This window comes from Podarcis vaucheri, assembly GCF_965113315.1.
Source record: "Podarcis vaucheri genome assembly, chromosome: 4".
Classification (NCBI taxonomy): Eukaryota; Metazoa; Chordata; class Lepidosauria; order Squamata; family Lacertidae; genus Podarcis; species Podarcis vaucheri.
In genome coordinates, this window is record NC_138762.1 from 66,514,266 (window position 1) to 66,541,216 (window position 26,951).

The 26,951-nt window shown below is 42.4% G+C and overlaps 1 long non-coding RNA gene across 1 annotated transcript in view; it reads left to right on the forward strand.

The window, feature by feature from the left end:
- The window catches only part of LOC309531242, a 114,972-nt gene that overhangs the window by 2,486 nt on the left and 85,535 nt on the right, over nt 1–26,951 (forward strand). The window contains exon 2 of the long non-coding RNA XR_014219169.1: nt 26,779–26,820. This is a non-coding gene — a long non-coding RNA (uncharacterized lncRNA). The remainder of the gene's footprint in view (nt 1–26,778; nt 26,821–26,951) is intronic.

Consider the following 26,951-nt stretch of genomic DNA (forward strand, 5'->3'; position numbering starts at 1 on the left):
ATAGCACATGGGGATAGTTTGGTGGGGATATATTTTCCCCAAATGTTTTAATTCTCTTTCTCCAGAACACTTTTGATGTGCGAATATTTACTTTCCTTCATCAGCAGCATGTTGGAGGGTATGCATCCTTTTGGTAGATGTGAGAAAGGGCTCTGCATGTGTAACTACGCGGTACAAGGATTGAGTCTGATGAGGCCAGGATCTCTCCCCGCTTGTATAGCATCTCTATGCACATATATTCACACACATAAAGCCACTTCTCACGCATGCAATGCGTGTGGATCGTTTTGAGGAGGAGTGGTCCGCAGACATGAAAGCTGTGGGGTGGGGACAAGGCTAGTCCATGCTGCTCTATTACCCCCCTCCTCTACGTACACACATTATTTAAACACATGGGGAAACCCTCTGATATGATTGTCACATGGAACACATTTGAAGGTTATAATAAATGTTCCATGATTTCTTGCAGTCTCACCCAAATCATAGTAAATTGAGCTGGAATACTATCATTATTTTCCAGTACGTATAAGGTGAAGATGTCATGTTGGACATCAGTGTCAGCCTTTCTTGGAAATGCATCATCCTTCTAGAAAATGTAAAATATGGAATCATCTGAAAATATTACACTAAAGTCACTTTTAAGCACTGGGTCCCATTGGTTAATCACTCTATATTTTTGCTCCAGTTTTGTGTTGCCTAATTCATGTTATCTAACATCTGTAATTGTTAGTGGTTTTCTTTAAAAAATTGTAAAGCTTAACCCCAACATGCATACAAATAATTCTTTTGCATGGCTGTGATCTTATACCCTTTTACCTGGGAGTAAATCCCATTGAAACTCTTAGATCTTACTTCCAAGTAAACATGCTTGTGCTGTCTGTTACCTATGCTTCAGTTTAATTGACACAGAACTTAATTAAATATTACAAAGCAGAGTTTAATCTTTGATTTATTGTTTGAATAGTTACATTAATCTGTCACAAATAAATCAGGCTTCACTAGGGCTTAACACTGCAGGCTTGCCTTGTTAGTTTAATAATTTAACATCCACTGCCGGGAACAAAGAAGAGCGTTGGCGGTCTGTTTCATAGATCTTTCATTTTAGGCTTTAATCTTGTAGATCACACATTAGCTAGTTGCCGGGGAAATTATGGTGCTGGCCATGAGTAACTGAGCTCTCCGTTTTAAAAGCATGTTTAATTAGCAGTTCAGACCCCGTAAATATGGAGTTTCCTTCTCCTCAGCTGTGAAGGAGGCAATACAAAAGATTGCTAAACTGTAAAACGTGCTCTAATCTCTCATTTTGGTTAATGCTTACGGAGGATAATATGAGCTTTCTATACCATCTCAGGGTTACGTTTTCCTAAAAGTCTCCAGCTGATGTGCTTAAACACAATTACAGTCCAGTCCTATGCATATCTGCTTCTTGTAGGCTACAATGGAAATTGCTCCCGAGTAAATGTGTGTTGAACTGCAGCCTTAATAGTTCAAATATCATTATGTTACACCCACCTTTCCGACATGCAGCTCCCAAATGACTTGTGCAGATCTCCATGTCAAAGAAACATTGGGCTCCATTCTGAATTCTGCAGTATGGCATTTTTTTCAGCCGAGTTATACCTGTTAAGAACTTGTAGGAAACCCATTCACAAAGTCAGGTTGATGTGGTCTATTGGCAAAGCAGTTTAATGGAATGGCAGATGGTGTGGGGAATATCTCAACAGTGCCTCTGGACATTTCTATTGGACCAGCTCATCACTAAGGATGTTTTCAACCATTTAGTGAGAAGCCTCTTTTCCATGACTGTCCCCCAGTACCACTTGGTTGTACAGTGGTACCTCAGGTTAAGAACTTAATTCGTTCCGGATGTCCATTCTTAACCTGAAACTGTTCTTAACCTAAAGCACCACTTTAGCTAATGGAGCCTCCAGCTGTCGCTGCGCCACTGGAGCACAATTTCTGTTCTCATCCTGAAGCAAAGTTCTTAACCCGAGGTACTATTTCTGGGTTAGTGGAGTCTGTAACCTGAAGGGTATGTAACCGGAGGTATCACTGTATTTGAAACCACATCTGGTATAACTTTCTTTCCTACTCAAGGGCCCCAGTACAACAGCATGTGTACAGCAGAGGAAGACAACATGTCCACTGGGTGGTTAAAAAAGCTGGGATCTGACACATCAGCTAATGGGTGGGGAAGAGGGGACTGAGTCTTGCCCCCAGAACTCTCCTGACCAGTTGTGTGCTCTGGCATTTTTTGCTGGGGTATGCACATTAATTTGCTAGCAGCATCTTTTTGGCATGTGCTATTCCCTATCCAGTGCACGGGGAAGCCTACTTCTGCTCCAGTGGAATGAAGTGATTTCACAAATGGCTGGAGGCACACGTCTGTAAAAATTTAAAAACTTAGACTTTCAGCTTACACGTATTTCAACAGGCATCCATGTTGTTCTGAGAAAAGTATAAAAATGAACATTGATTTTGCTATATATCCAGCCTACTGATTTACTGCTTGTTTAGAACACCGAGGGGGGGGGGGGGCGTTGAGCACATTTTTCTAGAGCTAAAAAAGTAGCGTCTTGTTCAGAGAGAATGCTCAGGTTTTAAAAGGTAATTACAGAAACAATTTGACACTAACAACAACCACCCAAGAAGTAAAACTACAAATTGATACCAGAAAATAAAACAGACTGCACTTTTTTGTCCACCGTGGGATTATTGAAAATTTGTAGGACAGAGAATAGAGAAGGTAGCACAAAATAGTAATTACTTAAATATTTTCATTAGTATTAAAATATCCAGGGGGAATTTCCGAAAATGTGGCACTTTGTTCTGCATCTTAGGCAAGTCAATCGAAAAATTGTGGGTTTTTTTTGGCAATTTGGGGAAGTTTCCAACAACTTTTTTTTACTATATGAAATATGGCAACCCTATTTTAACAATTCATAGATTAATTATAAAATAATGTTAGACAGGCCTTATTGTCACAGATTTATTCTGGGAAGTGGGAAACTCCACACGCAAATGCTCTGGAGCTGGGTTGCTTGGACCCTAATAAATGTAGGTACCTTAGTCATTAATGAGGAAATCCCACCCATAACCAGAACCCCAGTATCAAATCTAATGCTGGGAAAGGTACAGATAGGATTTCCACACATATTTATTTTGGGCTTGCTTTGGGAAAAATAAATGGAGCTTGTCTTGGCTTTTGAATTTCCACTCACATTCATAAATTTCAATTATAGTTCCATTGAAAATCAATGTATAGAGAGCACAGAAAAATTTCTGAAGTTATTTTAAGGTCTGAGAAATGGCTTGCTTCCAGCCAGAAATGAATAAGCTGCAGAGTGAAATAGCACACTTTATACATAGGTACACACACCAATATACCCTCCTGTTCCCCACTCTTCTACCTTTCTAAGGAATGCAGATGTCTTTCCCCATAAGACTTAGTTCTAGTGATTGCCATTCATAACTATTTCCAAAGGTAGGCAAGATCATTGCTAAGTATCCAATACACTGTTCACCCCACCACAACAGAGAGGAAAATTCTAATTTCCACCGAAAACCACAATTATATGACCTTCCTCATTCCAGTTGTGCCTGAGGCCACCACTACATTCCTCTCACCACACAGCAAAGGTGATGGAAAATCAACATTGATCTACCAGTTTCATTCTTTTGCTGAACGTAAGGCACAACTCCTGTGCAACCCCCCCCGGTCCCAATTCTCATAAAGTTCTTGTTCTCATCCCATTTGTCTGTTACTCCAGCACAAGAATGATGAGAACATTTCTTCACGATCCCTCACCTTCCTCCATCATTGCAGAATCTGGCATTTTATTATTTAGATCTGTAAGGCAAGACTGTAATATCGAGGGAGCTTCCAGATTAGGAAAAATTCAGTTTGGTTCATATTTTAATGCAGACCTACCTAACTATATAAATTCAATAACAACAACAACAACAACAACAACAACAACAACAACAACAACAACTGGTGCTTCCCCAAACTCTAGAGCAGGGTTTCTAAAACTTGGGTCTCCAGATGTTTTTGGACTACAATTCTGATCATCCCTGACCACTAGTCCTGCTAAGCTAGGGAGGGTGGGACTTGGGTCTTCAGCTGTTTTTGGACTACAAGTTTCAGAAGCTCCGCTCCACATGAAGCAAAATGCAGTTATCCTTAAAATTTGCATATCTCTAAATTCTGCAGTGCAGTTCTCCAACTCAAAAATTGCATATATTAGGGAAATGTGTTCATAAAAGTGCATATATTGGTAAAATGCAAAAAAATGCATTAAATTTGAGGAAGTTGCTTGCAAAAGTATGTGCATTAGGGGAAATTTCACACCAAGATCTTCATGTTAGGAGAGGTATATACTAAAATGCTGATGAATTTTTGTGATGACTTGTTATTTTTTTGGGGGGGGCAGTGAGATCACCAGTTGATGCAGTAATGTGGGAAATTGAACATAAAACTTGAAAGCCAAAATTGACAGATTTTTCCACCCCCATTTCAGATGGGGGTAAGATACTGTAAAGGAGTCCTTGAGGTAATGCAAATGGGTTTGTTGTTTTGTTTTTCATATCAGATCTCATTCAGTTGTTGGTATTCAGGGAATTTAAAATGTAGTTGTGTTTTATGCAGGTGCCGCAAGCCACAGAGAAAGTCAGCAGTGGTTAAATCATACTGAAGCAGTGCTTCAACTGTGCTTTATTCAACCAAGTTTTACTCAACAGAGTTTGAGTGCACAGCTAAGCTCTTAAGTCCTGCTCATTTCAATAGGGTTTAAGTGTGCCTAACATTCTCTGGACTGTACCCAATGAAAACATTGCTGAAAATACTTCCCTCCTGGAGTCCTAAAGGCTTTAAACATTATGGGCAATGCTGTGGGTTGGATTAGCTGGACCCCATTCAGTAAATTATCCATTGTTATTAAGGCTGCCTTACATAAATAGCTCCTAAACATATTGTCCTGAGGTAGCTATGCCAGTGATATTTTGACTTTGTTTGGGAATTGTTTTTAGACTGCAACTAATGCTCCAAATGCCCTTGTCTGTCCTGTAGCAGAAGCGTGAGGCAGGTCAAGATTCCGAAAACAATTTTTTCCCCCAGTGTGAAAAGCATGCACCATTCCTACAAATTCCATGAAGCAATTGAGGCAAGAGTTTTGTTATTGTTTAAAAAGAGATCTATCTATAAATTAAGAGAGTGCTCATTTTTGATCCGCAAATTCTGTGGCCAAACCCAAAGTGAGTGCACAGCACCTTCCATCAACAGCAGCCAAGGTGGTTGGGTGGAGTTGCCTTCTTGGTGCCAGCGGTGCTACAGTTTACCTGGTTGGGTCTGGGCAGGGTGAAGGCGAGAGCAGCGCTGTGCACACCCACCACTCTGGCAGCCCTGCTGGTGCATCTGCTCAACCTCAAGCACACCACTGTCCTCTGTGTCACAAGTCAATCCAAGTAAACTGCAGTGATGCTGGTGTCATGAATGTGGCTCTGCCCTGTTGAGAGCCAGTGTGGTGGTGTGGTTAAGAGCGGTGGACTCGTAATCTGGGGAACCGGGTTCGTGTCTCCGCTCCTCCACATGCAGCTGCTTGGGCTAGTCAGACTTCTCTGAAGTCTCTCAGCCCCACTCACCTCACAGAGTGTTTGTTGTGGGGGAGGAAGGGAAAGGAGAATGTTAGCCGCTTTGAGATTCCTGAAGGGGAGTGATAAAGCGGGGTATCAAATCCAAACTACTACTACTACTACTACTACTACCACCACCACATACTCTTCTTCTTCTTCTTCTTCTTCTTCTTCTTCTTCTTCTTCTTCTTCTTCTATTTGACAAGGTGCCCCATGATATTCTTGTAAAGAAGCTGGTAAAATGCGGCCTTGACTATGCTACCACTCAGTGGATTTGTAACTGGCTGACTGACCGAACCCAAAGGGTGCTCATCAATGGTTCCCCTTCATCCTGGAGAAGAGTGACTAGTGGGGTGCCACAGGGTTCTGTCTTGGGCCCGGTCTTATTCAACATCTTTATCAACGACTTGGATGATGGACTCAAGGGCATCCTGATAAAATTTGCAGATGACACCAAACTGGGAGGGGTGGCTAACACCCCAGAGGACAGGATCACACTTCAAAACGACCTTGACAGATTAGAGAACTGGGCAAAAATAAACAAGATGAATTTTAACAGGGAGAAATGTAAAGTATTGCACTTGGGCAAAAAAAATGAGAGGCACAAATACAAGATGGGTGACACCTGGCTTGAGAGCAGTACATGTGAAAAGGATCTAGGAGTCTTGTTTGACCACAAACTTGACATGAGCCAACAGTGTGACGCGGCAGCTAAAAAAGCCAATGCAATTCTGGGCTGCATCAATAGGAGTATAGCATCTAGATCAAGGGAAGTAATAGTGCCACTGTATTCTGCTCTGGTCAGACCACACCTGGAGTACTGTGTCCAGTTCTGGGCACCACAATTCAAGAAGGACACTGACAAAATGGAACGTGTCCAGAGGAGGGCAACCAAAATGGTCAAGGGCCTGGAAACGATGCCTTATGAGGAACGGCTAAGGGAGCTGGGCATGTTTAGCCTGGAGAAGAGGAGGTTAAGGGGTGATATGATAGCCATGTTCAAATATATAAAAGGATGTCACATAGAGGAGGGAGAAAGGTTGTTTTCTGCTGCTCCGGAGAAGCGGACACGGAGCAATGGATCCAAACTACAAGAAAGAAGATTCCACCTAAACATTAGGAAGAACTTCCTGACAGTAAGAGCTGTTCAACAGTGGAATTTGCTGCCAAGGAGTGTGGTGGAGTCTCCTACTTTGGAGGTCTTTAAGCAGAGGCTTGACAACCATATGTCAGGAGTGCTCTGATGGTGTTTCCTGCTTGGCAGGGGGTTGGACTCGATGGCCCTTGTGGTCTCTTCCAACTCTATGATTCTATGATTCTATGATTCTATGATTCTATGATTCTATTACTGTCTTCTCTATCCTCAGATTATTGCTTCCTCACTTTCAGCAAAGACTCACTTTCATATCACTGGCACATGCAGTGCTGTTTTTCCTAATGAAAAATAAAAAAATGTTTAGGGGTACTCTCATTTTCCTACTCATATTGAAATACTGCCCTTCAATGAGGCCAAACTTAGATTCACAAAATGTTTAGAGTGTGTGTAGCCCTGCGTCCCCCCAGAAAAAAAACGGCACTGGGCACATGTATCCCTTTACCCAGGCCTTTTGGTTGAGTCAATAATTTTCCTCCTTCAGTACAGTGGTACCTCGGGTTACAGAGGCTTCAGGTTACAGACTCCGCTAACTCAGAAATAGTACCTCGGGTTAAGAACTTTGCTTCAGGATGAAAACGGCGGCAGCGGGAGGCCGTATTAGCTAAAGTGGTACCTCAGGTTAAGAACAGTTTCAGGTTAAGAATAGACCTCCAGAACGAATCAAGTTCTTAACCCGAGGTACCACTGTACTGCTGTTCGGTGCTGCTGTTTTGTTCTCTTTGCCATCGGTTAGTTTTTGTAGTTTCATGTTATGATTTTGACATCATTTGGACTTGTTTTCATGGTGGCATTTTTGTAATCTACCCTGGTGAAGGGTGCAAGTGTAAATGATCCATAAATAATCAATTGGTTCAACTCATTTGCATGAGGCAGAGTAAGAAGTAAACATTACCTGTAAGAAAGCAAGTAAGCACACCCCTGCAATCGCCTCTCCCCTGTGAAAGAGCTCTGTGATCAGCTGACAAGGAACAGAAGGTTAAAAAGCAATTTATCATAGGTGTTATTTCCTGATATGATCAGTTGCACTTTCGCCTGGCTAAAAAAGAATCGTGACAATTGAATTCGGGAAGGAATGGCTTGACCTTTAAGAACTGATTATTGTTGTCAGCCTAAAAAAATATGAAGGCAAAGAAGGAAAATTTATTCTCATTTTTGCCTGCATCTAACACTGTAATGCAGTTACATAGCATAATTTTCATAAGGCCTACAGTTTGGTTTTGTGCTCATATTGTGGAACTGGCTGTCATATTATCTGCTTGGTGGTTGCATTTGGAAACCAAAAGTTGTTCTTTTTCTCTGGGTATTTTTACAGACCTGGAAAAACAGAACAAGAAGCAACAGAAAGCAGGTAAAATGGCTGAAAACAGGCTGCTTTCAAGCCATGTGGAGAAGGGATTTTTCTTCACAGCTCTCCACTCTGTTTTGGCTAAGCTGCTGCACACAAATGCTGCACTGAGACAAGTGCCACAGGGATCCATGAAGTCAGCCTTCATATGAAAACCATTTTGTTTGGGCCTGTTTTGAGGATCGATGGAAGGATCTCTCTTTTTTCAGTCTTTTCCGTTTCTCATTTTTCTAGTCTTCAATACAGTTCTCCACATATCTGCAACAATTTTGACTCATCAATATAGTTTCATGAATATAATCCAATTTTAACTAAACATTCAGTTATTTTAACTAAATATTCATTTTTCTGCATACTTTCACTAATATATGCATTTTTGTAAATGTTGGGTCACAAAGTTTAGTTAAGTGCAAATGTCAAAGAATGGCTGTGTTTTGGTTCTCATGTTGTTTCATAAAGAGCAAATTTGATAGATTCACCTTTAAATGCAAACTGAATAGAATTTATCCCCCTTTATAGTTCTGATTATGGTTTAAAATCTTTCCATGGGGGGAGGCGGAGAAATGTCGCAACTCACCCTCAAAGCCTCCATAGCAATCAAATCAGAATCAAGATAGCTATACATCCCGAAAAGCTGGAATTTAGATGTATTTCAGTAGAAATAGAAAGAGACCTTCATCACATTCACTCTCCAGAGAGGTCAACAAAATGGCAGTATTAAATTTCAGAATAGATTCACTATAAATTCACTGAAATTCTTGTCTACCTCAGTGGAACAGATAACCCAGGGGTAGGCAACCTAAGGCCTGTGGGCCGGATGCGGCCCAATCGCCTTCTCAATCCAGCCCATGGACGGTCCGAGAATCAGCGTGTTTTTGCATGAGTATAATGTGTGCTTTTATGTAAAATGCATCTCTGGGTTATTTGTGGGGCATAGGTGTTATGTACTGAAGTTCTCACCCTGGGGCAGCAGGGGGATACTGTAGATAGTTATGCAAATGAAGGATCGAAAGTGGCGTTCTGTGATTGGATAGTTTGTATGCAAATGAAGGATTGAAAGTGATGTTCAGTGATTGGATAGTTTTAGAAAGTTGCTACAGTTACGTTGTTCTGGAGCTCTATATAAGCAGGCTGACTGAGCTCCTCAGTTCAGTTCTGTTCTGGCCTTTGAATAAACAAGAGCTGTTTGAAGAATTGCTGTGTCGTCTGATATGTTCGCCCACAACTTAACACTAGGAATTAGTTCATTTATTTTTTTCAAAATATTGTCCGGCCCAGCACATGGTCTGAGGGACAGTGGACCGGCCCATGGCTTAAAAAGATTGCTGACCCCTGAGATAACCGGTAAAAGGGGCAAGCAGAGAACACAGCATAATATTGAAGAACACATTAACTTTTTGCCTTTCCTCCATGAAACGTTACCACTCTTTTTTTCCAGTATTTGCTGGCCTAATTTTGATAGAATTTTAATGCAGTGTACATTGTCACAGTTTTATGACAGAAGATACCAGTTGAGGCAATAGAGCTGAATTTCTTTGAAAATTGATTTGAAAATGGTGTTTGAATTTGAGTTTGGCATAATTTAATTTGAAAATGAAGCCTAACTTTATTTAAGTGCCAATAGGCAGCCATTATTAGTTGCATTTTTCAGAGGTACAAAAAGATCAGGAGAAAACAACCAGTCTATTGGAGTTTTTCTTTTGATCTTTTGGCAGTTCGTATAAGAGATGATGATTGGGCTGTTAGACATCAGATTCTGTGTTGAAGGGCTAACCACCAAATTTAGTGACTCTGGTGTTGTTATTGGTCTTCTTATTGAGGGTCTCCTGTTCAGCAGCCCCAACCAACACAGCCAATGATGTGAGCTGATAGGAGTTGTAGATAAAAATAAAATATCAAGGGAACAAGGTTGGGCAAGGGTGCATTAGTCCTTTTCAGGTGTTAGTTCACATGGGCAATAAATATGCACAGGCTCACTAATGTGACCTTTGCACATTTATTTTAAAAATCTGTAGATTGTTACAAGTGAAAATGCTAGCAGCATTAGGGTAAGATAAAGGACCCCTGGATGGTTAAGTCCAGTCAAAGGCGACTATGGGGTTGCAGTGCTCATCTCGCTTTGAGGCCGAGGGAGTCTGCATTTGTCCACAGACAGCTTTCTGGGTCATGTGACCAGCATGACTAAACTGCTTCTGGCACACCAGAACACTGTGACAGAGACCAGAGCGCATGGAAATGCTGTTTACCTTCCCTGCCACAGCGGTACCTATTTATCTACTTGCACTGGTGTGCTTTCGAACTGCTAGGTTGGCAGGTGCTGGGACAGAGCAACGGGAGCATGCCCCGTTGTGCAGATTCATACCACTGACCTTCAACTGTACAGTCAAACATTGGTTCCCGAACGTCTCCATTATTGTCTGTTTCGGCTCCCGAATGCCAAAAACCCAAAGTAAATGCTGCAGTTTTTGAATGTTTTTCAGAACCCGCCTGAGTGCAAGAAGCTCTTGCAACCAATCGGAAGCTGATCCTCTGTTGTCAAATGTTTCAGAAGTCGAACAGTCTTCTGGCACAGATTATGTTCAATAACCAAGGTTTGACTGTTTATTATAATATACAATAATGGAAGAATAAGGGGAGAAAATGATATCTAAATGGATATATAAGAATATGCAGGAATGGTGGGGAAATCAAAGGAACCAGGGAAAGGGAAGAAGGCAAATCGTTGAATGTTTCTATTAAAAGAAAGATATTAATAGTGGGAATGTTTATTTGAACACAAATGTGATTTTGACAGTGGTAATATTGAAAATTATAAACATTTTTGTGAAAAAATATGTAGATTGCTCCTGAACATACGATTGTATGCACAAAGAGCTATTTACACATGATCTAGAAGTGCCATTCACATGTACAGGGTCCCCTCTACAGTCATTGCCTGTTGCCCTGCTTCCACACTCAATTCATTAACAGAAAATGAGAGAACTATTCTAGTCCAAGTGTAGAGAATTCTGGGGTAGATGGACACCCTTGACCTCTAAATCTTGGCTTTGGTTTTCAGAAACAGCAAGAAGGGTCCTTATTTTTCCATTTTGTTTTCCATTCATCTGGACAACATACAACCACTGAATATATATAACCCTGAAGGTAGTAAGCCATTGCAATAATTCATAGAAAGTATCTGACAATAGTATTCTCTGATGATGTATTTTTGTGACAGGCAGCAGAGAAAGTGAGATATATGACTAATATGTTCTCCTAATGGCTGCAAAGTTAGATAAAGGAGCTCAGTTTTCATGACAACAGTTTTCACTGTACATAAGATAACCTCGAACCTGGGTAACAAACAAACAAACAAAGAAAAAAACAGTCCTGTATTAAAACATTATCATCTGACACTCTGTGATTTCACAGGCTATCTTCCTTCTTCCATGACAATCAGCACTGTCATACGATGAATTGTAATATACCAGGTATTAGAATAAACACATATTATATTTTGCTTGATAAAACAGAGACACTAACCATTTGGGATTCACTGGAAGCAGGATGAAGAAAGTCAAAATCCAGAAACCTGCTTCCATTTCAAAACAGGATTGGGATGCTCCCCGTTGCTAGTAAACATGTAGACCTTAATTTTCATTGATACCATCATACTTTGAATGAAAACAATTGTGAATAAGAATGATTTATAAGGCACCCAGCAGGGCTGAACCAAAGTATCTCAAAATTCTTTTTTAAGAATAGAAATTTTCTGAGATTTTTCTATTTCTCGCCACCACTCATAGAAAAAGAAGGCAACTTTCCAGAACTTCTGCAAATAAGTCCACCATTTTTTAATGGCAGCTGCCACCCCTTGCCCACATACACAATGCCCCTGAATGATGCTAAGTCTGGGGCTTTGTCAAGGTGTATAAATGACTGTACACCGAGGACATAATCCTATGTATCTGTAGTCAGAACTATGTCCCACTGAGTTTAATGGGGATTGTTCTCAGGTAAGCACATACAGGGTTGCAGCCTTTGTGTATAATTCTATAATTAAACTACTATTTGACCACAATTGCATTTTGCATATATGTGGGTTCCTACTTTTGCGTTTCCATGTGCTGAGCTGGTGTTGGCTCGCCAAAGCAGCTTCGTCACGCTGGCCACATGACCCGGAAGTGTCTCCGGACAGTGCTGGCCTCCGGCCTCTTAAGTGAGATGGCGCGCAACCCCAGAGTCGGACACGACTGGCCCGTACAGGCAGGGGTACCTTTACCTTTACTTTTGCTTTATTGTTTTATTTAACCAGTTTAGGGATGCCATCTTACAATAATTTCAAAGCAGTATTTTGGATTTATGTGATAATGGCTTTCTCTCTGAATTACATTACTGATGAATTTTGGATACAACTCTGTAACCTCAGTTTAATAATAATAATAATAATAATAATAATAATAATAATAATAATAAATAAATTTTATTTATATTTTAATAAGTTTAAGATAATTTATGATGAACCAATAAGAGATTTGTGAATGGAAGCAACTTATACTTCATGTATCAAATTACAGATGTAGGTGCACATCTGGATGCACACTGCCAATTGCTTTTCCATACTTACTCAAGCCTTATTTGAATAGCTATGTCTCGTAAGATGCAAAGGAGATGCAATGTGTCTGTATCTGGGGCTGCCAGTGGTTATTCACAACTATTTCTCTGTGATTAGACAGAGAGCTGTCCCAATGCTTCTGACTTTATCTTCACCATATTCAGCCTCTATATCCTACAAAAGCAATACCTTGCCAGGTTTGCTTTTGCAGAGCTGCAAAACACTGGGATAGGAGAGCACTGGTACAATCATTTTCTCTGATAACATGCTAGACCTGTCAATGTCAATGGAGCTCTTCCTCTTCCCCCTTTGCCCACCATGGTGTTTGCTCTCCCTTCCCTCCTCAGTCCATCTTGGTGCTATGGTGAGATCAAAGACATTGCTCTTTTTTTCAGCAAGTGCTTGTCTGCAGCATTATTTTGATGTCTGGATTACCATGCTACCATGAAAGGGACTCTTTGACATGTGCCGCCTTACAGAGATCTCACAAGCCTAGCATATACCCAAGGCATCCCAGTTCAGTTTAGGATTTGGGATTCACCCCTGCTTATAACTGCTGTGTATCTCCATCACTTCTGGAACCTTCTATTACTTGTCCTTTGTTGAATGAAAGAAGGAAAACATTTCTTAAATGGCTCAGTTGGAGCTGTATCCTTCTTGCAGTCAAAATTTTGTTATGTGACTCTTGGATTCTAGTTAGAGTCAACTTAAGTGAATGTCTTTCAAAAAGTTGAGTAGATAACAGAAGGTAACATTTGTATAGAGATACATCCCCAGGGAACTATTCCAAATGTTTCCTGTGGGCGTATTGAAAGGAATCTTATGGGGTCTGGCATCCAGAAGAAACTTCTATTTTTAATGTACTCTCTCTTTTTAAAAAGAAGAAAGGGGCCAGCTTTTTTGTTGTTGCACTGTTGTCCTTTTCCTGCTCTGCAGGATTCACAGTTATTAATTAATACAGCAATGTCGTTTAAAGCCAGCACCCACACAAATGACTGTGAAGCATTTGGCACAGAACTAAGGAGCAGTTGGCAACCCTATTTTTGTCAAGCATAGCAAGCTCAATCACCTTTACTTTTCAGTGTATGAATTGAGCTGCAGGATGGCTTCCGATCACTGTTGCCAGGCCACCTGTCCCTTATAGAAGAGCATCAGTCATTATTTCCAAAAATACCAATGCAGCTTAGGTCAGATACTTGGCTGGAATGGTAGGAAAGCCTTAAAAATTTACGATCTCATGTAGTCACACAACAGAAGCGCGAGCTCTATTAATGAATGTGGTTTGGCAGTCTAAAACCACACACAGGAAATAAGGGTTCACAGCCAAAACCAGAATGGTCCAGCTAAATCTACATTTCATAGGCTTTTTGTATACCTAAGGCTATTAAATAAGTTCACTTGAGGTTCTGTTATTGGAATATCAGAATGAATCCTGATCACAAAGATGGATTTTATTTGTAAGGGTTCTTTGTACTTGTGCCTGCCCTTTTTACTTCCAGCTTTCTGTTTTCAGCTCTTTGGCAGGAGTGCTGGTAGCAGAAAGCTCCATTAGTTTTTCTGTTAAGTGACCCACACTAGACTTGGAGCTGTTGCAAAACGGTGGGCGGCTATTCTGGGATCAGAGAGCACATAATGGAATTGAAGTCACAGGGCAGCACAGGTGGAAGAGTTGAGGTCTTGCTGAAATGAAGTGAAGCTCCTCATATAATTTCTAGTTGTGGGAGTTGCTTGCCATAAATGTAACCAAAGCAGATTGCAAGAGTAACAAGTAACTCGCATTGTTTTGGTTTAAAACGGCGACATGGATCACATAAAATTCATGTGTGGGCGTGTGTCACATTTTACAGTAGGGAAAGACACTTGTTTCCTGCAGTTCTACTTCACCTCTTGACAATACCATGCTATGCAGCGATGGGGCATTACAGGTCAACAACTTTTTGAAGGGTGCTTCTGTGCTTGTGACTGAATGCATGGTGGCTTGGGGTCAAGGCTACTACAGGCTGTGAGCAAAAGAATGAAGTGCCATTGTGGAAAGAAACAGAGCACGGTATTCAAAACAGCTAGAAAATAGTTCACTAAATATAGGAAGCTGAAATGCTTGTTTCAGTGGCAAAGTGCTATTGAATACCAGTTGCTGGAAATCACAGGAAGAGAGTGTGCTCTTGTGCTTGATTCCTACTTGTGGGTTTGCCACAGGCATCTGGTGGGCCACTGTGAAAAACAGGATGCTGAACTAAATGGGCCATTGGCCTGATCCAGCAGCAACCTTTCCATACCCATGTTTTGTTGTTTAGTCGTTTAATCGTGTCCGACTCTTCGTGACCCCATGGACCAGAGCACGCCAGGCACTCCTGTCTTCCACTGCCTCCTGCAGTTTGGTCAAACTCATGCTGGTAGCTTCGAGAACAACCATCTTGTCCTCTGTCGTCCCCTTCTCCTTGTGCCCTCCATCTTTCCCAACATCAGGGTCTTTTCCAGGGAGTCTTTGGTTGGACTCGATGGCCCTTGTGGTCTCTTCCAACTCTATGATTCTATGATTCTCTTCTCATGAGGTGGCCAAAGTATTGGAGCCTCAGCTTCACGATCTGTCCTTCCAGTGAGCACTCAGGGCTGATTTCCTTAAGAATGGATGTGTTTGATCTTCTTGCAGCCCACTGGACTCTCAAGAGTCTCCTCCAGCACCATAATTCAAAAGTATCAATTTTTCGGCGATCAGCCTTCTTTATGGTCCAGCTCTCACTTCCAAACATCACTACTGGGGAAAACCATAGCTTTTACTATACTCAACTTTAAAATGGTCTCCTCTAAGAAAATGTTGAAAGTGGGAACTTTCAATAGTGAAATGGTCATGGGTGGTACACTGCTGAACTATAGGAGTGGTAAGAAAACTCCTTAAAGGAGGGACATTTGCTTACAATATTTCTGCATGCCACCCCAATGTCTGAGTGGTGTGAGATTCTAGAGATTTCTGACACTGCCCCAGGGCTTGTGTTGTCTTCAGGAATGAAGCACAGTGGAGACTGTGGTGTCTTTAGGACATATGGGTTTCTTTACACATATAGAACCTGCTGCTTCACTTCTAGGTCACATCCCTGCAGTTCAACTCTAAACTCAAGCTTTGCTCTTCTAACTATCTATGACTTGAGGGAGCGCCTCCACCCATTTGCCCTCTCACACAGAGCCCCCTTTCATTAATGGCTCATTGCTCAGGCGATCACCTCAACACAGGAAGCTAGCATGGCTTATATTTTAACACTTGCCGGATACAGGCATTAGAAGGGTCTCGCATACAGCCTACTTCCTGCCCCCACAATCTCATAACACAGTATATATATTCTTAGTCACTTCTCACACAAAGGGTCACCAAATGACACGCTGAAAAAATATACATAAATACATTATATCAAAGAAGGAGGGGAAAATAATATAAAACATTAATATTTCATACAACACAATAGGATGTGGGGGCAGTGAACCAGCCATCCCATAACAGTAATAGAAAATGTTTGCAGCACACATAAACAAAACAAAGCTCTCCCTGACTAAACAGGAGATAAAAATACAAAACCAACACCAACACCACTCCTCCCTATCCCAAAAATAATTCATGTCAACCTCGTTTTGTTTTAAATCTCCCCACTCAGAAGTCATCAAGTTAAGGTGCTGCACATCCGTGTGTGTTTGGAGTGTGTGGATTGTCCAGAGGCTCTCCTTTCCCCACATGGAAAGCAACAGCAAAAACATAGTAGGGAGATGGCAAAAGTTCACCTGCTCTGTAGTTGCCCCGCTGCTGTTCCTCTCCTGCAACTGTTGGGGTTCATGTACTTTCCCCCAAAGGAAAACATTAATTCCTAGTGAATTCTTTGTTGTCACTGAAATGCCCTTCAAGGGGATGCATTGCAGGGAACTGTGAGTGGCGTGGTTTCAAGCCTTCTGTATAGGAAATTACTTTTCCAGCAACAAACCTTCCATCAGGATCGGCACAATATGATGATACCTCATGGCAACCGAGACACAGAAAACCTTGGGGGCAACTTGACTGACATGCACAGTCTGTTTTGACTTCACTGTTCCAAAGCAAAATGAAACAAATGATGCCTTATCCTTCAAAGAGAAGATATACAACTCTGAATATGTAGAACTTGTAGCAGTTTAGGTTTTTTTTAAAAAAAAATCAGATCTCTTTCCTCTCATTTCCTTGCTATTTCCAAGGTATATTAAAAATGGGCCTGTTGAGGCCTTATTTATAAAGCCAGAATCCTGCCAGTCAGCTGTTTGCCAATAAGGAGAAGCAGGAGTGATAGAGTCTAAATCCAGCCCATGAGTTCAAACTTGAATTCACTTCAGAGGAGATGGCTGATGCAAAATGACATTGCTGGGAAAGCTCAGTTGGTGGAGCATGAGACTCTGAATCTCAGGGTCATGGAGCCGAGCCCCACATTGGGCAAAAGATTCCTGCAAAGCAGGAGGTTGGATTAAAGGACAGTCGTGGTCCCTTCCAACGCTACAGTTCTATGATTCTATGACCATTTTTTCTGTCTTGAAATAGAACTTAATAAAATGAGAATCAAATAGTAAGAAACCCGACAGGGAGGGCTGAAAGGCTGTTGGGCTTTTCCACACTTTTGCCTTCATAATTACCTCTTGTGTACAGAGAAAGCTTCCTATTAACTGGGATGCATTTACTAATGAGAATTCAGCTGCCAGCCCATAGCAAATCTTTTCACTACTGGGGGAAAATGTGTTATTTTAACAGCTAAGGCATTGATTTTTGTTTGTGCTTTCATCCATCACGAGGCTGTGGTATGCCAAGAATTCCACACTTCATATCAGCCCAAAAGATACAAATGACATGATTTCCATTTATTTATTTATTTTATTTCATTTACCTGCTTCTGTGAAAATCAGGATTACAGCCTCAAGTTCTTCTCTGTGTCCTCTGCCCCCCCCCCCAAGGATCCCTTATGTTTCAATTAAGGCCATTTGCTTCCTTATATATCACTGGCTGCTTGTGAGAAGTAGCTAGGAATCTGGAGGGAAAGCAGCTCTTTGAAATAAGACAATGTTGCTGGGGTGCTTTAATCGGGGAAGGTCCAAAACGTTGGCTCAATGAATCCAACGCAAGTGGGAATAAGACACAGCCCATTTCAATTAGTGGAAAGGATTTTATTTATTGGGGGTGGGGAGATCTTCCTGGCTTTTATCTTACAAAATTATTTTATGATGGGGGTATGAACAGAAGAGGGTTTGTGGACCACTACCTTAATAGTTCTAGCAATGCTGCCAACTCCTTCCCTTTTCTTGGCCTATCTCAACAGCTAGTCTTGGAATGGCTAGGAAATACCTGAAAAGTGCATTTCCCCTGCTAAAGATCATATTGTCTAGATCAGTGTTTCCCAACCGGTGTTCCGCGGCACACTAGTGTGCCGCCGAACGTTGCCTTGTGTTCCGTGGGAGGGAGACGGGCGAGTCGGGCGGCGAGAGGCGGGGCGGCGGCGGCGAGCACACACGGGGCGGCGAGCGAGCGAGCTCCCACATCCCATCGCCGCTTGCTTCGGCCGGCCTACTGGAGGAAGGCGCGAAAACCCGGCGGGCTTTTGGGTGGGCGCCAAGCAAGAAAGGCGGGAGGGCTCTGGTCCCTCCCCTCCCGACGGGGCTCCCGCACGCACCTTTCTGCGCCGCCGCATCCCGCCTGAGCAGCAACAGGAGGAGGAGGAGGGAGGCCAGCGCCGGCCGGGTCCCCCGGGGGAGCGGGCGCTCCGGGCTGCTCACCATACCCCGCGTCTCGGGTGCAGCAGCCGGCAGTCCGAATGCATCCCGAGCCGCGCTGCTCTCGCCTTGCCTCCTCCTTCGCGCCTCCTCCCGGCTCGCGCGCCGTCCCCGCGCGGATCCGTCCAGCCTCCGGCCGCCGCCGCCGCCCCCTCCTCTTCCTCTCCTTCCCCCACCCACCAACCCGCACGGCGCGCTCCCACCGCCCCCGATGGGCGCAACCACTTCCGGGTCCGCTGCAGCCGCCCCTTCCCCGCCTCCGGCAGCCGAAAGTCCCCCCGCTCCCTGCCCACCTCCCGGAGTTGAGGCGCCCTCTTTCGTTGCTTCGCGGGGAGAAGGCGGGAAGGGGGGAAACGCGCGCGCGCAAACACAAACAGAGCAACAAAGAGTCCTCGGGGTACTCGGAGGCCAAGGGGCGCGTTGTGGCCAAAGGCCTTCGTGGACTCTGCCCAGGAGCCCCCTCGGTTGGGCGGGTGGTGTTAGAGCGAAGCTTGTGGGAATGGCTGAAATGCAAGGCGTGGGGGAAGGGGGGGCCAGGTCGTTCCCCACCGGGGAGGGGAGAACGTCCTCCAAGTTAGTGGTAATTGACTCCAAGGTGATGGAAGGGCGCCCTTCACACGCGCTCAAAAACAGTTTCTGCTCAGGCGAGGTTCCCTGAGCGTGGAAATGGGCTTTGGGGCTGTCGGCATCCTTCAGGGGTCGAGATGCCAGCTGGCTAGCCCCCAGCTGTATCATGCCCTTCCTTTTTGCCGATCCAAAGTGCTGGCAGGGTGGCCAACACTTAACGTGTGAACCCGAGTCCGACACGGGCCCCGACCCACTTTTACATCACTCCTCTTGTTGTGCATTGCAAGGAAAAGCCCGATGAAAATGCGCCTAATACCAAGTACTTTTGCGGGGAGTGGGGGGTGTCCTGATCTTTGCAGCAACAAAACACGCACACATCCCTCTACAGGCCGCTTTGTGGAAGATTCACTTCTTCGGCTGCTTGTCAAAATAATGTAACCTGACTGCTAATGCAACTGTTACTTTTCGTGGCCATATACCTACACGGTTAAGGTTTTTGGGAGAGCACACTGTAAATAGAAACTTACACTTTCGTGCGTCCCTCCCGGCGCGACGCTGCGCGCTGACATCACGGGGCTGTAATGGTGGTGTGCCGCAAGATTTTTTTCATCAAACAAGTGTGCCTTTGCCCAAAAAAGGTTGGGAAACACTGGTCTAGATGTCCGGGTGAAGACCGGCTACAGTTTGAGTAAGACAGAGAGAGACACACTGAAGCGAGTTGGGGGTCATGTAAGCATCTCCTTAGAGATCTGATGTAGAAGCAGTGGAATTTGGCTGCCTCTTGCAAGGTTTAAGCTTTGCACCCATCTATCTATGCTCAACTTGTATATCTGTAAATAAAAAGAAGTATAAGAAAGTGCCGCTATGTCTCCCTTGACCCAAACCTGGTTTCAGCACTGCGCTGAGTGGGAAAAGTGGAGTGTGTAACAATTTCTATTATGGGTGAAAAGTGTGGGGTGCGTTTTAATAGGTAGGTGAGGATATATTAATTGCAGTTAATCCACCCAGGGCCCCATGTGTGTGGGCTGAACAGTTTCAAAATCCAAACATTGGCAGCAAAATTAAAAACATCGGAATTAGGTGCACGGCCAAAGGGGGATACCTGCGATTGGGATCGGAAGCTGGGACGGCTTTTGTAAACCTGGGGTGTCCTCCTTAAAATGGGACAGTTGCGTGGTGTGCGTTCCCCTCCGGCCCTTCCTTGAGTCGTTTTGCATGTCTGGAATGTGTTCTTGAGCCCAGTAATATTGTTTGTGTGTCTGGATGGAAAATAGGGAGGGTAGTGTGAATGTGTGTAGAAGCTAGTGTGCTGATACAACTGGCCTTGCCCACCACTAACCAGAAGGTTCTCCAAAACTGAAGATGACTCTCCCGCCTGATTTAGAGGCTTTCCTCTGTATTTGTCTTCTATCTTGGTGTTGTCACTGACTTCATTCCTGTGGATATAAAAGTTGCATGAGAACATAACTGTATCAGGTGGAGCTTCTCCACCACCTATACCTTCACCAGGAAAGGCATCACCTAAATAATGTCTGTGTGCTGGGCACACCTGTGAAAATTGCAGGAGCATGCGGGTGGCGAGGTCTCCTCCCTTGTGGTCTGCCAATGTGGCTCTCAGGACTTGAAAGGAGTTTCTTTCTACTGCTTTTATTACAGTTTGTTTGTCTGGAGTTCTACAGAGTTTTCTAGAAAATGATATAATCCAATTTTCTCCCAGCAACATTACACTGAGAATTGCAGGTGCATTTGCAAAACTAATTTCTTCCTTTATAATACAAATTGGCTTCCCATAACTTGTCAAGCATGCATACTAACTGAGACTACAGACAGGCCATCTGCTGCATGTCTCCTCAGAAGTTCCACCGAGTTCAGTGGAGCTTACTCCTTGGTCAGTGTGCGCATATGAATAGATGGCAATCATTTACTACTTGCACCAGGCATTCTTATTACTTGGGGAGTAAGCTCAGTTGAACAACAGGACTTACTTCTAGGTAGACATGCATAAGATTGCACTATACAAAGTAAGCACATCCCAGTTTAATGGTATTCTCTGTGAATTCTATATATGAAACACTATTCATTCCATAATAGATGTCTTTTGATGCTGCCTTGTGAATACTGGAATGCCCATATTGCAATCTTTCCTAGAAGAGCTGTAGATTTTGCAATGCAAATATGAGAAGAGGAAATAATTTTAAGGACCAGCAGAATCTTTAAAAAATATCTTGAGGTGCTAGATAAAATGCAGTAATCAAAGAATGGGGAGAACCCTTGACTATTTGTATGTCAGGTTTGATCCCACTTCTATGTGTTTGTAAGCAGGTCCTGCTGCATTTGAAATATGCTTTACTCTTTTCTGTTTTCGCATTTGAGTCAAAGGTAGTGTGGTTATTTCCATCACTGGGATGATTTCACAGTTTTGTATAGAAAAATATTTTGTGGGGGGAAAGGTGCATCTCCATGCTGGTGCAGCTCCAGACATTTCCCTGCCTCGCTCGGATGGCTTCCTTAGGAGGAAGGATGACTCATCACATTTTGAGAGGGAGGCTGTTTGCCCATTGAAATTAGTGCAGCAGCTGTTGGAAGGGATTTGAAATATTGTCCTCAGGTGATTTTTAAAAAAAGAAAGAAAGAAACCTCCTTATACTGCAGGGCCAAGAAATGCAGTAATCCTAGAGAAGCAGCATACATCTGTGCAAAGACAGACAAGTAAATGTCATTTTAGTTATGCTATGGGTGAAATCCAGACACAGAAACATAGCTAGATGGTGGGATGACAGAGTGATATGATGGCAGCCATGCTGTGGACGGCTGGAGAAAAAGGAAGAAAATGTAATGTTCATTCTCTCTCTCTCTCTCTCTCTCTCTCTCTCTCACACACACACACACACATATACGGGGAGAAAGAGAATTTGGAATAATGTAGAGAGATAAAAAATCCTGCAGTTGACTACCAAAAGTTGGATCACAAAACTCGAAAGTGGAATTAAATCTGGGAATGAAAGGTCTTTGCATGGGATCCATGTTGCTGAATTTATATAGACTTGAATGTATGGAACATGGGAAGCTGCTTTATATCAGGTCAGACCACTGGCCCATCTTTAATCTCAGAATATTCCCAACCTGGTGCTTTCTAGATGCTATTGATCATTCTCGACCATTTGCTATACAGGCTGTGGCTGGTGGACGTAACAATCCGGAATCATATGGAGGCCACAGGCTTGTGTCAGCACTGTCTGGCAGTGGCTTTTGAGGGTTTCAGAGAGGGGTCCTTCCCACCCCTACCTGGTGAATGGTACAGATTGCACCTGGGACCTCCTGCATGTAGAGAATCGCTTTATCTTGTGCATGGGGCAAGAGTGCTAATAGTCAAAGTTATCTTGAGGCTTCCCCATCAAAAGTGTATTCCACACTTTGCCTAACACAATCGGCTGCCATACATCATGGCATATAATTCACAGAAGTTCAGAGGGCCTATGGATCTCAGTAGGGAAAGTTTACAATCCCATTGCAGCCTGCTAAAGATGGGAAAGATATTGAAAACGGTAGGTGATAGATGGAGAGAGAAATGTTTAGGTTTGGTTGACACTGCAAAATTCAGCTCCCCTATAAATATTAGATAATTGGATTTCCGGGCAAGGAAAATGTGTAGATCTATGGTACTTTGATACACAAAGTATATATGCTATGACATTTGATACAGTACTTCTTAAAATAATATGCAGATTGGAAAATTGTATTTTATAAGATGTTCAAGACTGGCTAGATGGAAGACATTTTGCTAAAAGGCAAGTCTAATTCAGCCTTTGCCAATGTTGTAAAGGAAATACTGGCATTTCCCCTAATATAGTACAGTTTAGCCTGCTATTTTCAGTAATGTGTGCGTTTATATGCACTTTACATTAGTTGGCTGGAGAGCTGCATTGCAAAATTCAGAAATGTGCAAATTTTGAAGGATGGCTTTAAAGGATGGTTCCAAAAGCAAGAATTGAATACATGCAGCCTTAAATGCAATCTGAGTCATATTTCCCCCACTCCTAGGACCTGCAAATCATAAATGCAGAGTGGGGTAAAGGTGTAAAGGAAGCAAAGGAACCAAACATGGTTGACACACAGGAACTGAACATGGTTAATGCACCAAATATTTAACAAAGTTCAGAAATAAAAATGGAACAGTGGATACTTCCTAATGCTTGAGACTGACTTTAGACACAAACTAAATAATTAGGAATTTTTAAATCTGTAGAGAAATTCTGATGGCTATTTTGGAAAGAAGTGACCAGAAGAGTCCTTCATGGTCCAGTTCATTCAATATTTTCCCAAGTGACCAAGAGATAAGGGTGTTGGGAGTGTGTTGATAAATTGTGCAAATGAAACAGACCTAATAGGTGTTACTAATATATCAGAAATTTATGCAGCAAAAATGTGTGACCTCTGGAGGTCTACATCTAACAGATGTAGATAATATTGAAGTGGAGCATCAAGTTATGCATTCCGGGATAAAATAAGTTCAGGAAGCTGAATTTGACTATTGGCTCATTTAGATTTGCAAAATGTGCACCAGCATTTGTTTCATCCCTAAATATTTTGTACCCTCTTTCTAGAATACATTGAGTTCTCAGTGTTCTTTATTCACTGTGAGAGTTAAAATCATTGCTGAGAACCACAGAGATGACAGAAGGTTATCTCACCGCAACCTCTGTGTCTGCCAGCACAGAATATCAACAGTGCTGCCAGCTTGAGGGATTTTGTGTCTTGCACTTTTTCAAGCATCCTGCTGTAGCTGTCTTCTTCCTGGGCTGTTCACTATCAAGTGCATCAACTGAGAAGGTACTTGCTATTAGCACAGCAGATGTCACAATGACTGACAGGCAGGCTTACCTCTCCACAGGGAATAAGGAGGAGCTCGCCCATCTTTTATTGTGATTTTTGCAAAAGTTAAGTTTGCAGCCAGCATCCTAGGCTAAACAGGGGGAATTAAATCAAGGCAGGGTGGAAAGTGGAATTATATCATCCACTTAAATTTTGATAGCTTTCTATCTTTAGGGTAGCAGCTAGAGTCTGAGTTAAAGCTAGTTTATGTATTGTTTCACAAGCCTTTCAGGAGCCGGTTTGTAATGTCTTTCGAGAGCATCTTCTCACTTATAACTGCAACAAAGCTTTTCTTGTAACACAAAGCCCAGGCCTCTGTTACCAATGCATTAATATGTCCCTAATAACATTTACCCTTCTCTTCTATCTTTCCAATAGTACTCTCAGATTTGAAATGGAATCCATGCAATACATTTTAAGCCACCTTCAAAGACAAAGCAGGATATCTGTTGTGGTATGTCAAAGCATGAAGCAAGAGAGACACTCAAAAATTACAGCTAAGGACTGCAATCCATGTTATGAATTCCCAGCATGGGACTATTTCCACAAATTATCCTGGTGTCCAAAAATATACAGTGAAAGTATTAATTGTACATGATTAGCCCTGAGACAGACCTGGATGCTGATAAGATTCTGCCAGGGATTTAAGCTCCAATATAATCAGATCTGGAAGCTCCTTTTCAATTCTCAGTTTTACTATCCAATTGTTTTTGGTCAGAAATTTCTCAGACTCAAGGCTTTAAGTGGTAAAGGCGAAGAGGCACCCAGGAGGTTTCCTTTTACATAATGCATCAGCAAAATGCATTATGCAAAAAGTAAGGAAATGACTGTTATCATACATGAATGAGACAAATGCTATCTCGGTTTTGATCCAATATTAACAATGTCCACAACTGAGCCCAGAGGAGTTATATACAAATCTACTGCAGACATAAGGGACCTGTTGCCGGTAGCAGCCGGCAGAGTGGTGAGGGTGGAGCTGCTCAGCTGATGTGTTTTGCCCAAGCTGTTAGTCACTGCCAGTTACCGAGGGAGAATGTAAGGCTTTTAAACTTACTACTTCTGAATAGTATTATGAGCTGAAAGGTTCAGGTTTTCTTACTATTATAAGGTTGCTTGAAATGTTTTACATTTAAATAGAATTGCTGATGGATTTAACGGAACTGAACGGGAAGGAGAAGAAATAGAAAAGTTTTCCGAAAGGCAGACACTGTGAATCAGTTGCCGGGATGAGGGCATAAGCAAAATTACTAATATCTTACCAGCATCACAGAGCTGATATCTGTAGCATCACCAATGCTTAGATAAAATGGTAAAGGCTAGTGGGAAATTGGGTGCCTGACAGGACATGACTCAAGGTTGCAGTTTTAGATCGGACATGGAGACAGGATGTGGGTCTGTCATATTAAGACATGAAAAAGGAGAAGTTGGCTAGTTTTGGGCCATCAGCAGAATTGGGTGTGGGGAACGGGCTAAGGTGTGATCATGAAATGAGGGCTGGGAAGATAGTAGTTCTATGCTGGTACTAATTTTAAAGCAGGATGAGGCAGTTTCACACCCCCCCACTACTACCCAATGTATTTTTTGAGGTGGCTGCCCCCTCAATGTTAAGAGGGCATTCTGCTCTGTGCCTGGCTACTCGTAACATCATGCACGTGTGATGTCAGGACGTCGTGTTAGCCCATTCAGGTATCTTGAGAAAACGGTGGTTCTGCTCAGGATCACTGGGACTGTCCATTCAGAGAGCAAAATGTGACTGTGAGAACTGGTCCAAAGATGTTTCATTTAAAAAAAAAACAAATTATGCAACCAATGCATGTTGTCTATTTCTGTTTTCAAATGGTAATGTCTGTTTTTGAAAAAAGCTGTTCAGAATCCAGTCGTTTTTTCATGAGAAACTCGTAGTTACTGCATCACAAATGTTGCAGCACCAGCAACCTATCATCTACCTATGCAAATTCATGAATATTTTTATGGACATGGACATGAATATTTTTAACATTCCAAAGGTTATTGCAGTGAGAAGATCCCAAAAGATACTGCTGATTGGGGTGAAAAGGGATCAGGCGTTGTATCCTTCAATTTGCACTGTAAAAATAAATCTGGGATATCTACTACTTTAGGGAGTCTTATCCATAGTGATTTAATATCCCTGCCCCCCCATCACCATCCATTTTATGGTTCATCCATGAGCAAGTGTACCAAGTCTAAACACTTTTCAGTTATCTATATTTCAGATCAGCAGTAAGCTCCCTGCTCTTAGTTGGCCCACAGAGCCATTTAGGATACAAAGCTGGTAATAAATTCTTGAATTCTATGTCGCCCTTTCCACTAGTTATTGTAGTTGCAAGGGGACAAGTGCATGCCGCTATAATCAAGCAGAGTTGATGTTTCCTCAGTACAGAGCTGAATTGAATTTATAACCGAGAGTTGTTATCCATCAAAAATGATTCATATGAATAGCTTGAATCCAGAAAAGGTCCTCGTTTATTTTGATATTCACACACAAGCATGTGTTCTTTTGTCAGTTTTTTTCCTGTAAGCAAATCTCTTAAATGTTTTGTTTATAGTATGTCAAAGAGAGTGATGGAGATATTTGCCATTTGTCCAGCAAAGCATGCCGCACAGAATATACGAGCAGATCGTTTGATTAAACTGATTAGTCATTCAGCAGTGTTATGAGTTTTTGGGTCTTATGAGAATTTTTTTTCTCCTAATGTTGATTACTCCTGAATTTTTCCTGAATTGGGGAAAATTTGAAAGGCTATGGCCAGGTCAACAACCAGCATGAAATTTTGCAAATGAATAAAAATAAACAAACTGAAGATGTCCCTTTTTCTTCAGGTTTTGGAGACTGATAAGCTGAGAGCTGTGGGTCTGCTGCTGGTGAGTTCTATTGGTTTCTTTTTTAAAACATGGTCATTGGCATAGCTGTCAACTTACAGATTTGAAAATAAGGGACCAGCAGCCAAAATAAGGGACCTGCAGCCTCACCTGTTCCAGGCACTCCAGTCTTC